At 46.0% G+C, this 15,193-nt stretch overlaps 1 protein-coding gene and 1 long non-coding RNA gene across 9 annotated transcripts in view; one reads left to right on the plus strand and one right to left on the minus strand.

Moving 5' to 3' along the window:
• Window positions 1-15,193, minus strand: part of TTLL11 (tubulin tyrosine ligase like 11) — a 244,759-nt gene that overhangs the window by 103,660 nt on the left and 125,906 nt on the right. The window lies entirely within an intron of this gene.
• On the plus strand, window positions 8,635-12,562 carry LOC144285455 (uncharacterized). Its single transcript, XR_013353707.1, has 3 exons — window positions 8,635-8,795; window positions 10,634-10,783; window positions 11,589-12,562. It is a non-coding gene; the product is annotated as an uncharacterized LOC144285455 (long non-coding RNA).

Here is a 15,193-nt window from a genome sequence, read left to right on the forward strand (position 1 = left end):
CTCTCCTCCCTGCAGCATTCCTGACCTGAGTGAATTGTTTCCCGTGCAGCCTCATTGGCAGTGTGCCTTTGGCTTCTCTACCTACCAGATCCCAGTGACGTGGCCTGCTGAGTGGAGCCGGGAGTGTCCTCTCTGGTGGAGTCCCTTCTCTGCAGCTGCGCTGTCAACACCTTAGTTCCAAGTGCTCGTTTCTCATCTGTCAACTGGTCCACCTTGGGGACTGCCCCCACAGGATATTTGTGTGGTCCAGATCAGCATTTCCATCCTCACCAGTGCCACCCAGTCACTGTGGCCAAAATCCTGGGAGTGGCCTTGATTCCTCTGCCCCCTTCCTCCTTTGTGCCAGTAGGAATCCTGTCAACCCTGCCTCCAAACGCACTGGAGCCTTTCTCTTTGTCAAGTTCCAATCTCCCTTTCCAAGCTAATCTCCTGCCAAGTTCCCTTGCCCCACTGAGTTCCCAATCTCTTTTTTGCCTGAATAAGTATGTCCTTTCATAAGTGGTCTCCTCTGCTGGTACTTCCCCTTTCTCTACCTGACAAGTTCCTCTCATTCTGCAAAATCCAGGCTAATGTCCCCTTGTTCAAGAAGGTGATCCCAAATCCCTTCATTCCTGAACTACAGAATAGAGGGTGGCGCACGGTAAGCCCCTGGCACTGGTGATCCTGAAGGTTGTGGCGTGTAACGGTGTGAATGGAGACAGTAATCCCAATCACACAGCTGTCACTAGGATGAAATGAGATGATATCTGTAAAGCCCTCTGCATGACCTTGAATCACCCCTTCCAAGGGACAAGTATGAATTAACAAGTCACTTAACCAGTGAAGGAGTCTGGCTGTCGGATGAACGATTTGTTCATTTCCGCATAACAATAAGTAGCAGTCAATTTAAGGATTCGCAAAGGTCTCTTGACAAATGGTCTCATGACCATTAAGAGCAGACTATATTACAATTATTTGTGCATCTTTTCCTCCCTTGTCAAAGATAGGGATTGAGCCACCCAGCTTAGCTTCTTAGGTATACAGACCATAACAGACACTAAGAAAGGTTTGTTGAATTAGTAAATGAAATAGGATCTATATGGATAGATTCCATGGGTGCAGGGAAGACTCAGCACTCTCCCTAAATGCTTACCTCACCTACTTGGTGATGCCCAAATGATTTTACCTGGAGGCAAAAACCTCTTCCTTCACAATGGAAGATAATTTACATTTCAGCAAAATGACAGATTGCTGCATTTCATATCTCTTCGTATTGCTCAAGCAGAGTCAAGGTAGTAAATGTTACACCTACGAATGCCTAGAAGCTGGAGTTTGTATCTATTTGTTGAAATGTCTGTCTTCCAAAGGGAAGAGACCATGTCATTGCTCCCATCGCCAACCCAGCACCCGCTCACCAGCACCATTCCTTGCTTTTCCTACTTTTCCTCTGTGTGCTTAGCCTCTGTCCCTCCTTTGGAATGCATTAATGACATCAGATTAGATTGGAAAGCATTAACGACAACAGACACCATGGGCCAGCACCACAGCTGCATCCCATCCCGTAGAAAAGTGTAGGGCGCACAGGAGGTACTCAGAAAACGTTTGCGGAATAAACGAATGGGTGATTCATTTTTGTGTGTGTCAGGTCAAAGAACACAAACCTCTCCTCATATTATAAAAAGGTAAACAGCTAGTGGCACCTGGATGGCTCAATTGGTTAAGTGGCTACTTTTGTCATGATCCTGGGGCCCTGGGATTGAGCACCATCCCCCCCACCCTGCCCCCACCATTGGACTCCCTGCTTGGCAGGGAGTCAGCTTCTCCCTCTCCCCACTCCCTCACACTTGTGCTCCCTCTTTCTCTCTCAAATAAATAAATAAATCTCAAAAAAAGAAAAAAAAGGTAAACAGCTAACAAACAGCTAACAGTAAGAGAGAAACCAAGTTACTGTGAGGTTTACAATTCCTTAATCAAAAGTGATTCTATACAAGCACCATTTTCCTGGAAAGAGGAAAAAACTATGACCAAATTAACGAAATGATGGATATGGCCTAGGAAGGCTGGTTACACGATGAATAATCACTAAAGGCTAAATGCTTGCCCTTGGGGTAATTTCAGAATTTGGAACTTCACTGCTTTAGTTAGGAAATGCTAAATCTGTTCCTTTAAGTGAATTCCATGGAATGACAATAGTCCAGGGGAAATGTTAGTGGTGGTTAATCTATTTCTATTCTATATATCTTAAGCTATATTTAAAAATTATGTTTATTATTTTCCAGACGCTATTTAACAAAATATAAACTCCTATGTCATCAAACATGGCCAGTTCAACAGAGGCAAGTAGATAGCAATGAGCAGAGCATAATGAAGAGGTCGTAGCCAAAAAAACAGCCCAGGGCTGAGCTTGACTCCTACCAGCCATGTGACCTTGGGGAGTGACTCAGTTCTCTGAGGCCAGATTTCTTCTCTGAAAAACCAGTATTTGCAAAGATCCCATGAGAATTCAACAAAACAATAATATTTGCAAAGCATCCAGCACTAGCCCTGGCGCCATAAACAGTAATAGTAACAGCAACAACAACAATCTCAGAAAAATGTGGTATTGACAAAGAACTAAATATGCTTGTTTTCAGGGTTTAAACTATTACTATCAGGGTTTCTTCATTGAATAAACTAGTCATTTTAGTGGCACAATCTGGAGGCCTGTGGTATAACAAGCAATTAATTAGACCCAGTGCTCCCTAAACTCTGCCTGACACCTGCTTTTTAAATTTTTTTATTTATTTATGATAGTCACACAGAGAGAGAGAGAGAGGCAGAGACACAGGCAGAGGGAGAAGCAGGCTCCATGCACCGGGAGCCCGATGTGGGATTCGATCCTGGGTCTCCAGGATCACGCCCTGGGCCAAAGGCAGGCGCCAAACCGCTGCGCCACCCAGGGATCCCGACACCTGCTTTTTAAAACACACACAGAGAGGGCAGTCAGGTGCAAGGAAGGTCATTGGCCATGCTCCCTCCAGAAGATACAGCAGAAAACAAACCTCAGATGATCTCTTTTAATCAAATCTTCTCTGAAAAATACTCAGGTTAATAATATGAACAAAGGAGGTCCTCTGAGGTCCCATCAATCTAATCCTCCCTTGCACTAGACCGTTCCTGCCAGTTTGGGCTGGGAACACAGCGAAGGCAATAACTTTAAATAAACAGAACTTGTACAAATGCAAAGGGCAGGAACATAGGGTTGGAGCAGGGATCACTGAAGAATGAACGATTTGATGTGATCTGCTCAATGGGCCAACCAGGAATGATTCTCTTGCCAACTATGGAGCATGCTGCGGCGGTGCCTCCCCTAAAGCGCCCACGGGGTCTTCCCCTCTGCCCGAAGGCAAAGTCTAAAACTCCTTGGCCTGTCAGTCAAAGCCCTTTATAATGGGATGGCTGTCAACCCTTCTATTTCATCCCCTCTGCTTCCTACATCACCCTCCCCTCCCCCATACCACACTACTTACCATTTCCCAAAGTCACCCAAAGTTTACTGTTGCCATTTAGGACGGGACTGGAAAGGGAAATTATTTCAAAGGTCAGTGTCTATGTCCTTTAAAGGAAGTAGCGCACAATTAACCACCATGAACAAGTCCTGCCATAGCAATTGACCTCCCTATGAGATTTCTGGAAATCACACACAAAAAAAAAAACAAACAAACAAACAAAAAACATTTCACTTACTGGCTCCCCAAGAGATTCTGGTTTAATTGGTCTGAGGTGGGGCTCAGGCTCAGGTGAAGTTCCCCAGCCAAGCTTGAGAACCTCTGTATCATGTGTTTGTCAGAGCACCCGTCTAGCTTGTTGCCATCATTATGTGTCACCTGGTTGGTCCCTACAGCACTTGACTTTGGGACCCCCGACCTATCCCACCTTACCGTTGCCCTTGGTGTAGTCATTGTCATTCTTAGCCTATATAAAGAAACTCGGGTTAAGTATCCTGTCCCAGATAGCCCAGCTCTCAAGTGGAAAAAATGAGGATTAAAGCCAGGTCTGCCCAGCTCTGGTGGCATCTGACCTCTCCACTCTGCTCTGCTTCCTCCTGCCATGGGGGCTCAAGCTGCCCCTAAATATTCACAAGTCTTTCCAGCTGGTTATTTAAAACCACTGAAAGCTTGAAATCATTTGTAGTATGAATATTTACACCATGGAAATAGGCAAATACTAACAATTGGGGGGGGGTTGTTTGCTTGTTTGTTTTGCTTTTGGGGAGCCAGTTTATTGGCATACCTCTTTACTCTGGAGCCCCAAGAAAAGAGAAAAAGAATGTCAAATTAATGTTCCTTTGATTTCAGGAAGCAGGTGGGTAATGCATTTTAGAAGGATTTCAATCCCAAACAGTTAAAAATGAGCTTTTGAGTATGAAGAGATAAGCCCCAAATGTATGGAAAATATCCACTTGTAATTTTTATTAAGATGCCGCGTGGGCACAAATGCATTTTGCATGCTGCTTGCTGGAGACACTTTGACTCAGTCACTTAGCGGCGGTGACAAAGGAAGACGTAAGTGTGCAACACGGTGTCTCCGGGTGCTTGTTCCTGGCCTCAGCACCAGCAGCATAACAGAAAATGTTCTCTGAAAGAAGTTGCCTGGCAGCCCCGTCCCTGCCGTAGCTGCTAGATGTGTGCAGTTCCAATATTGTAACACTGGATCGGAGCCTCCTATTAAGGAATAACAGGAGAGACTCACAGCACCTACTCGCCCCCATGATCTCCTGGAGCCACCACAAAGCTCAGCCTCAAGTGGTCCCCACTGAACAAAGAACCGGGGCATTTTTCCCTCAAGGCCTGGTTCCTCAGCTGGCTCCATCCTATAAAGCCTAGTTATGCTGGCATCGTGCTTTCAGAGGATTGAAGGGGATCGTAAATTGAAAAGGAATAAAGGAAAGTCCTGTTTATTTAGTGCCCCCTTTTATAAGCCAACACTGACCTAGTCCTTTTCATATCTGGTACTAGAACTGATGTCTATGGAACAACTCTCACTGTCAAGCCCCATCCCCCACCCTGATGTACAGGATTTCATTTAGTCCTCTCAATGACCCTACGAAGTGGCCACAGCTACCCCCATTTTACAGATGAGACAGTGGAGGCTTATATAGCTGCAGGCCGGGCCCTAAGTTAGCTCAGCAGAACACGGCTGTGGCAGAATGCAAACCAGAGCAGTGATTCCGGGCAGCTCTCTGTCCTGAATTGGAGATACTTGTGGCAGGAAGGAAATTATCACTAGTTTAAACTTTGGTCTTCATTTATCCAATATTTGCCCCAAATCTGTGCGCCTCAATATTACAGGGATGGAGAAAATGGTGTTATGTGTGTTTCTATAATTAGGTAAATTGTAGTAATTATATAGTAGCAACTGTTCACCCAGTCATATCTACCATGTCTGAGAACTCTAAAAGTCAGGGGATGGTGGACATCCTATGCCACTTTCTGGGCACTTTCATTGCCAAGCGATGGACTAAACAAGCATTTGACATTGACCCTCACAAAAACTATAAGAGATTGGTATTGTCTCAGGCCTTTTTTTTTTTTTTTAATATTTTATTTATTCATTTGAGAGAGAGAGACAGAGGGAGCACAAGCAGGGAGAGGGGCAGGGGGGAGGAAGAAGCAGACTCCCCGCTGAGCAGGGAGCCGGATGCGGAAGCTCCATCCCAAGAACCTGAGATCATGGCCTGAGCCGAAGGCAGATGCTTCACTGACTGAGCCACCCAGACACCCCGGTATTGTCTAAGTTTACAGATATAGAAACCGAGCCTCGAAGAACAACTTGCCCAAAGTCCGAGTTAGGCAGTGGCAGACTCTCAGTGATACTCAGGATCACAAAGTCCACAGCCCTGAAGTCTAGCTGCCAATCTGGGGGGAGCGGGGGGTGGGGGTGGGCTGTGGTGATCCTCTGCAGTGAGTTAGGACATTCCTGGTTGGGTAGCATTGCAGGACTACTCAGGGATGAGAGAAGCACTGCTTCCAGAGTTTCCACTGCCTGCATGCAGTTGGTGCAATGCAAGCTGAGAACCAGGATCCCTCCAGAAGAGGTGGACCCAAAGGGGAATATGTCTCCCCCAGTCATAGGGCCAAACATTTCTCACCAAGAGTGTAGCCGCCCCCCAAAAAGTGGAATCTTAAAGGAGACAGTGACCCACAAGCCAGCTGGGCCAGCTTGCCATCCATGCTGGCATCACCGTTACGATCCTGGGTCAAATACCCTGTTTTTTGGGGCCATCTCATGAGATTGTATTTAGGATTAAATGAGATGAATGAAAGTGCTTAGCTCAATGACTACCATGTCAGGCAGCAGTGATTAACATGTTTGACCCCTCCCTCATTCCTTCACGCAGTACATTTTTAAGTTGGAATCTACTATATGTACGAGGCTGGGGATAAGACCCAAAGTCAAGCTTCAGGGCCAGGTTTAGGGGGAAAATCCTTGGTTCCTTAACTAACCCAATCCACAAACATTTGCTACTGAGATAATGAAGACATGTTCAGTAGTAATTGCAGTGATGACAAGCAAAAGTAACACTTTGCATGATGTTCCGCAGTTCATAAAGTGCTTTTGCACTTGGCATGTGTCCTTTCAAGAAAAGCAGAGTCTTGAGGTAGGGGAAGAAAAAAAAAAAAAAAAAAAGAAAGAAAAGCAGAGTCTGATGAGTCAAGAGACCTGCCTAGGATCATGCAGCAAGTGCACAAGTTTGGCTCAAGTGTGGCTCTCTGGTACCAAAGCCTGGGATCTCCCTCCTCTACCTTTTGCTTTACCTGGCTCTGTACAGGCCCTTTGGTGACAGAGAGCAGGGTCCCAAGGCAGCCCTGTTCCGCTTTAGAAAACTCTGATTATTAGCAACTTTTTGCTAATATTTTATCCAAAATCTGCCTTCTGGTACATTCTGTTAGTCTCAGCTCTTCTCTCTGGAATCGTACTGAATAAATGTGCTCCTCCCAAGAGGACCTCCCTACATGTGAGAATAGTTACCAATCATCCCAAACCTGCTCGAGCCCAGCTTACACAGCCTGAGTCTTCAGTTCTTCCATCTGACATAATTATCAGCCCTTGCCCAGCCTAATCTCTGCGTTTTCCCATTTGGGCATCCTGTACCACTGTCTTCACCCCAAGGTATTGGAATTGTCTGTTGAAGTGTGATTCCCAGCCTGCTGGGAGCTCCCCCAAAGCCTCTACCAATAATCACACTATGGCTATTCTCACTGAGTGCTCATTGCGTACAAGGTCCTGTTGTAGGCACTTTCCATTTATTACCTCAACCATACAAGGTAGGTACTATTATTTAATTTCCACCCCTAGGCCTGGAAAAAGGTAGGGGTTTATAAATTTCTTTAGAATTGAACGAAACTCCAACGATTCATATCCTCAAAACCTGGTGCTAAGCAGTATGGTTCCTCCACCAGGATGGAGGAATGAGTCTGACCTAAGGACAAAGTGTGCATCGCAGACCTTCCAGAGAGCCCTGCTTCTCACGGCAACGCTCAAATGCTTCCTGGTCAAGGGAGAAAAGCAAATGTCACTACAAAAATAAAACAAAACCAAAGCAAAACAAACAAACAAACAAAATGCAGCTGTGGCTAGATATTAGCAATAATAGTTGCCAAGAAAAGGGGCGCTGTGCTGGTTAACCCCAAAAGCCAATGACATGGCAGCTGCCAGGAACCTGATGGGCCCTCCTTCCAGGCTTTGAGGTGTTGCTAGCTCTTCTCAAATGAGCAGGCTCGCCCAAGTTAGTGGGTACAATAAAGCCTCATGAGATTATGGGAAAGACTAGACAAGAAAGTAGCTGGCCATGGTAACGCTCTGCGCGTGATGGTGGCGGTGGCCACCGGGATAGATGAGAGAAGGCAGAGTGAAGCCACACCTCCCTCCTCCATTTCCTCCTCCAGTGCCTTTCAAGGGCCGTCTCTGGCAAGTGGAGCTGTCCCTTGGAGCCTGACAGCAGCATTTCAGCCTGTGTCAAAATTCCACTAATGATTTTTTGGCATAAATTAAATGGAGTGAAGACTTTCTAGTGGCTGCTACCGAATTACATGACAGCTTCCGGGAGAATCTACAAAAAAAAAAAAAAAAAAAAGGGAATCTACAAAAATAGCTGGAATCAGAGGCATGGTCATTCTGATGCCAGGGGTCTCTCATTAGTTTAATTTCTTCTTTTTCTTCTGGCCCATGGATCTTCTTTGTAAGAGCTGATAGAAAAGATACACATAACAAGCCCCCCCCCCAGTCTATTTTAATAAGCCTAAACTGGGGGGGAATAACACTGCTGCATAGCAAGGGGATTCGATACTATGTTAATACCACCACCACCACCCCCAAATAATAATACTTCTTTATATTTGTATAAAACTGTATCATTTACAAAGGACATTTCTACACAGTATGTCTTTTGACTTTCTATTATTTATCGAGCATTTACTATGTGTCCAGCATTCTAATGAATGATCTCAGTTGACTTTCACAATGAAGGACTCGCTCTCCTGTTTTACAGGTGAGATTGAGAGGGGTGAAGGCACTCATCTCTGATCACACAGCCTCTAAGTGGAGACTAGGGTTTTGAACTGGGTCTGTCAGACTCCAAAACTTGTCCCTTTAACTCCAGCTTCTCTGCTTCCTGTGAGGTCAGTAGGATTGGTTTTTGACGGGGAGAGGAGACCCTGTTTCCCTATCCTGGATGTTTCTTTCCACCTGACCGGAGGGATTCAGCAGGACATCTCTGCCCTCTCTCTGCCCCACCTCACTCTGGCCCTGAGGAAATCAAGGTCCTTTTTTGATGGGTGAGTTTGGGGAAAGAAACTGGGGGGAGGCCACTCAGCTCTGGAGCAGAGGATCTGTCACCAGGGTTGGCTCTGGTTCCCACCTGTCCTGCTCGTGGGATTGGGGAGCCACTGCTCTCGGGACTCTCACTCTGGACTCAACAACAGGAGGCTCGTTTGGCTCTGGACATAGGACACAGTCTCCAACATCATCTTTTCCATAATGACAGTGATATTTTGGCCCTTATACCTTTATTCCTTTGTCTCATTTTTGATCATGTTAGAATTTAGGCAGAAAAGAAGGCTGTGGATTGGGCCCTCTTCAAAGATTCTAACCATTATGATCCCCCTCCTTCTCACAGAGAAGGCTTGGAAAGGGGCAGAGCTCTTTCCTAAAGAGGTAGCTTAAATGTCAGCATGAATGTGATAAATCATCCCAAACATTACTACACTGTATGAATGCAATCCCTTTAATTCAGACTAGAACACAGAATTTAAGGAGGAGAAAAATGAGAGAATGGGGTGATATCACCAAAAACAACTCAAATGTAAAACTAAAAGAAAAAACAGCTTCAAATGACTACATCATAAATCAAGAAGACGCCATGCCCCTACCAATTCTGAGATCTTAATCTGAGGTAACACATAAAGCAATCTGAATGCCACTAAGAGCCCAGAATACAAAATTAACCAAAGCATTTCTCAACTACTAAAACGGAGCCAAGAAACAGTTTATAGAGACTGCCCATCCCACCCTCTGAAAAAAAAAAAAAAATCCAACAACAAACTTTATGTGGGGTATGACCAAACTCAGAAACTAAGCACACGTTTCAGGGTAATTTGGAACTCAACCAGAGATCTGCCTGCTGCTGGAGTCGTACCAAAATGCCCACCTATGTAATAAGCCTGAGACTTGCTGCCATTATTAGCAGTAACTGAGCAAACAGAATGTTAGAACAAAGAGATCCTCAACAATCAAGCCCAAGCCCCTCAGTGAAGAGATAATAAAGTCCAGATGATGGAGCTGGGCAGGGGAGCCACAGAGAATTCCCTTCACCTCCAGAGGCTCCAGTACAGACCTGGCCTACAGTGTGTGGCAGAGAAGCAGCTCAGTGACAGAGCCAAGACCAGGGCCTAGGTCTCCCACACTAGCATGCCTTCCTTTTTTTTTTTTTTTTTTTTAAATTCCTTCCCTTTCTTATGTTGCATTGACCATAGACAATGCTGTCTGTCTGCCTCACTGATATCATGCATTTACACCATCATGCTATCACAGGCCAAATCAACAAGCGTTCAAGACCAGGGGAGAGATTTCCCACAAACAACTGGTAGAACGAATGCTAAGATCCAAACCATGGGAGGCGCTGTCCGTATCCCCAGTAGCTAAGCACAGAGATGAGCACCATTCCCGGGATCATAAGCACTGGTTCATCTACTTCAAAGTTCCTAGCAATAACCTGGACCAAGAATAAAATGTAAAGTCTCCTGAAGTCCTCCTGATAAAGCCGCCAGATTATAAAAGCACCAAAATATGGCCTTCCGTATCAGAACTATTTTTAGAAACACAATCCTGTCTCTAAACTAATTAACATTGGTAACCAGGACTAAAGTGTTTCTTCTGAATGCAATGGAGAAGCAAATCATCCTGTTTGGAAGCAAGAAGCTGGGTGGTGAGAGACCGTCAAAAACACATTTAGTACAAGTGCTTACACTCCAGATGATAAACACAACTTCCAATTAAGCTACCCTCAAATATCTGGCACCTAATACCTGGTGGTTTAAAACCAACAGGGAAAATCTGCAGAGTCTAAGGATTTTTAAAGAATGAAATCTTCTTTTTTCTTATTTCCTTTTTAAAGGCAATAAATCACAGGCACTTAGAAAAATCACAGCATTTTCAGGCTCTGGAGATGAACAAAACCCAGCCCGGAGAAGTGTGGGGAGCCACAAAGGTCAGCTCAGGGTGAGGCCCGGCATCCTGATTCCCAGCCCACATCATCTCCTATATGGTGAGAGCTGATTTTCCACAGGAAGACTGTTCTTTCTTTCTTTTCCTTCCTTTCTTCCTAGATTTTCTTTCTTTATCTATCTATTTATTTAAGAGAGAGAGAGAGAGAGATAATGAATGAGCAGGCTGAGGGCAGAGAGAGAGAAAGAGAGAGAGAGAGAATCAAGCAGATGCCATACTGAGCGCAGGACCCAACAAAGGACTTGATCTCTGGACCCTGAGACCATGACCTGAGCCAAAATCAAGAGTCAGACATTTACTCAACTGAGCCACCCATGTGCCCCAGACTGTTGTCATTTGAGGTCCCCATACCCACGCACAGCAAGGGGGAGAAATTCCTGAAAATCCACGGAACCCATTTTCATTCTAAGGCACAAATTGAACAAATGTTTTGCATCAGGGATTACCTTAATTAAACTATATGAGCACCGTTGATTTACTTTAATCTTGCTAAACTTCATTAAAATGTCCATTTGCTTATGTAAATTCCTCTTGGCTCACATATCTTAAAAAAATAAAACTCATATAATTTGCACAGTGGAAGGCTGTTTCTGATATACGTCCATCTGTATGGATTATAATGGTAATAATAATAATAATTACCATTTATTGAACTATGTGCTTGGTGCTGTGATAGGCACTTTGTATAATGACAGTAACAAGGATAATTGTCAAATAACTACCACTTACTATACTTATGTCCAGTCATTATGCTACATATTTATGTATTTTTATTCATTTAACTAACAATCACAATAATTCCGTTAAAAGCAGTTATTATTATTATTATTATTCGCACTTTACAGATGAAGAGACCGAGACCTTGAGAAGTTAAGTAACTGCCCCATGTTTCACAGTGGGCAAGAGGGAAAGAAAAGTCAAGATAAACCCAGGCTCACCAGATTCTAGAACCCATTGTTTTGTCACCCATACAAACAACACCTCCATTTATAAAAAAAGTATTGTTCCAAGTTCCATTTCCAGCAAGGATATCTACAGATCCAAGGACAAAGTAAGTGGGGCTGAGATGATCTGTGCCCTATAAGTCTTTTAGGCTCCTCCATGGTTTGGGACAAAGTAACTCTGCCACCAAATTCCCTGAAGACAAGTAGAGCTCAGGGCCTCGGGATAATCAGACGATGCTGAGCTAGGAAGTGGTTCAGAACTGCGTGAAATTTGGGAGTGAGATACAACTTGTCTGTTGTTGCATTTTAAAATATTCACAAGGCAAGGAAGCATTCATTTCCATTTGCAATAATGAAATGGCTAACATCTGCAACCTGCTATATTTACTGATCGTGAACGATGCATTCCTAGGAGGACCTCAGTCTGAATCAGTGGCCCCACGAGCTGTCATGTTACAGCACAAAACCAAACAGATGAGACAGAAATGTTGCTGTTGCCTAGAGAAAAAATTTTCCCCACCACTTGTTCTGCTGTAGAGGATGGCTCAAATTAAGAATGCATCTAGGACTTGGCCTGCAAACCAGCTGGAAGAGGAGGAAGACAGGAAAAAATCTGCAACATTTTCCCCTTGTTGGAAGAACCATTTCAAACAGGGTGGACTGTGCCTTAAGAGTTGGATTTTTAGGGGTCCCTGTGTGGCTCAGCAGTTGGGCGTCTGCCTTCGGCTCAGGGCATGGTCCTGGACTCCCAGAACTGAGTTCCACATTGGGCTCCCTCCGTGGAGCCTGCTTCTCCCCATGCCTGTGTCTCTGCCTCTCCTCTCCCTCTCTGTATCTCATGAATAAATAAATAAAATCTTAAAAAAAAAAAAAAAGAGTTGGATTTTTACAATCATTTACTATTGACTCATCTTAAAAAGCCTGCACAGAAAGGCAGGGAAAGGAAACATTAATAAAAACATGAATTTCTGCAGTGTCTCTGCTTTGCCTTTTCAATTCTGTGGTCATATGCGACACCCATGAGTAGGGTTGTGTTATTTGGTTGTATTATTGATAAAGTGTCTCCAGTGGCCTCCTTCCCCAGGGGCGTTGTCCATCTCTTTGCATAAGGATGAGTTTACTGACTACCTGAGAGCACAGTGCCAAACCCCAACAGGGGCCGAGGGGCTGCTGCCCAGAGTCCTCAGATAGCCTGGGATGGACGCAAGGCCCAGGGCTGGCAGACAAGTGGTTCTCAAAGAGTTGTGCTGTGCCTAGACCAGCAGCATTGATATCACCTGAGACCCTGTAAGAAATGCAGAACAATCAGAACTCTGGGGGTGGGACTGGGCTATCTGGCCTTCAATAACGTCCTCACCCCACCAGGTGATTCTGACAGGCTGCTAAAGTTTGGGAACCACCCATCTACAGCCTGCGCAGCCTTGCCCCTCTGGCCCTTCTCAGTTGTGGGTTCTAAAGCCTGCATCTGAGGACTCTGCCTCCATCTAGCCCGAGAGCCCGAGCCGGTCTCAGCAGGGAGCGTACGAACAGACTGGAAAATACCAGTAGAAGGGGCCTGGGGTGGGCTTGCTGACTCAGACCCAGAGTATGATGCCCAGCCGTGCCATCCCAGTTGCCATGCTCGTGATTTTAACGGCTGCAGTTCTATCTCGAACTCCAGGCTATGTGGCTGAGGCCTGGTCATTGCCACTCTGTTCCCAACCCCAGCTTCCGCCCCATTCCCAGGGGAGGCAGTTGTGCTCTCAGTTCTTCCTCAGTTTGGCTAGATGGCCTGAAATCAGGGGGTTCCTCTGTGGCACCCTGGTGGGATCACCTCCACTACCATGGAAATGAAAATGCTGACCCAGATTTTAATTTGCGCTCTTACCCCTCCCCAGCCCCTTGCCCTCTCTCCTCAGTTTCCTGACTTTTCTCCTTCCTCTCATCACGCCACTGAGGCCCCAGAAGAGCTCATGGCTAAGCATACCTGAGATAACTAAACATTGCCACTTAAGAATCTTGCAGAAAATACTGCACTTAGACCTGGCAACCAGCCCCCGTCCTGGGCTCTGTACTGGAGAGGGTCCTGCTGCAGCCCAGCTCTGGCAGCCCCCCTTGTGGGGCAAGGAGTCCTCTGGGCCAGGCAGACATGCCCACATGGGGTCTATGCCCTTTGGTACCTGGGACCCTGGTGTCCCCTCCTAAATGGCTGAGTCCATCCTTTCAAGGGCAAATGGTGCTTCTGTTGTGCTCTTTCTAGACCTGAGGGATAGCCAAGTTGACCTGCTCAGGGTGGGGGTTGGTGTGGACAGAGCTTAGGCGTGTGAACTGGAGTCTCTCCCTTCCCCTTGCAATGGTGGATGAAGTCGGGAGTGGGAAGAGAAGAGGGGCTGGCAGGAGGCTCAGACCTCACCCTGTACTCTCTCAGGCCCCACTAATGTCAAGGGCAGGCCTGCACGCAAGCTGGTGACAGCTGAACCAGATAACACACGTCACGTATTCAGTCAGAACTCAAGAGATACCATGCAGTGGCTGTACCCAGAGACCTGCTTGGGTCCCTATGTGATCCTCACAGCCAACCATTGTCCCATTGTGCGGAGGACACCGGGACTCAGGTCAGGTAACTAGCCCAAGATCATGAGACCTGGAACTGAACCCAAGTCTGTTGGACCCTAGAGCTGGTGCTCCTTCCTTGCTTGGGGCCAGTTTGTCTCGGCTTGAATACTTCCAGCTACATAGAACTCACTATTCCTTTGAGCCAACCTTTATCATTTCAGGCCACGTAAGGTTGCTTTTTGATTTTGGGTGTTGTTTTTTTTTTTTTTTCTCCCCTCAAGCTTAAATCAATCTCCCTGTAAATCTCCTCCATGTTTCCTTGTTCTGCCCATTGGAACCTGCAGAGAGTTCAGCCCTCTCCCACACAACGACCACAACCTTGCAAGCTAAAAATGGTCATGCCCCTGGGGCCCCTAGGGTCCTTTCTTCTCCTCTATCTTTCCTCTGAGCAGGGGGATGTCCAATCTCACTTCTCAATCAGGCCTCTGAGGACAGATTCTGGTCGCTATCCCTCACAGAGCCTCGGAGAGGTCCTGGTATGCAGAAATGCACCTGTCTGGAGCCAAGGCTAGCAGATGTGCACGTGTAAGTAAACGCTCCCATCATTGGCCATCCCCCACCCCCACCCCCAACCCCACCGTGTAGACACCTAAACCCCAGGCCTGTGTCTCCAGATGCTCACCTGGCTCCTTTCTTGAGTCCTCCTTCACCCCCACCTCTCACATCTGATCCATCCCAAGTCCTATCCCCTCATCTTTCTAAGTCCCCAGTGGCTGCAACATTTCCCTCCATCCCCACCACTGTCATCAAGCCCGCACAACCACTATCTCAAAACTTTGAGCTGCCCCACATCCACCCTCACTTTGCTCCAGTTTGGTTTTCCTGCTGCGGCCACATCCCATCATGCCACCCTGTTGTTTAACACATTGCTGTGAGGACAGAAACAAAACGCATGGCCTGACCCATTAGAT

Source organism: Canis aureus, chromosome 16 (genome assembly GCF_053574225.1).
Source record: "Canis aureus isolate CA01 chromosome 16, VMU_Caureus_v.1.0, whole genome shotgun sequence".
Classification (NCBI taxonomy): Eukaryota; Metazoa; Chordata; class Mammalia; order Carnivora; family Canidae; genus Canis; species Canis aureus.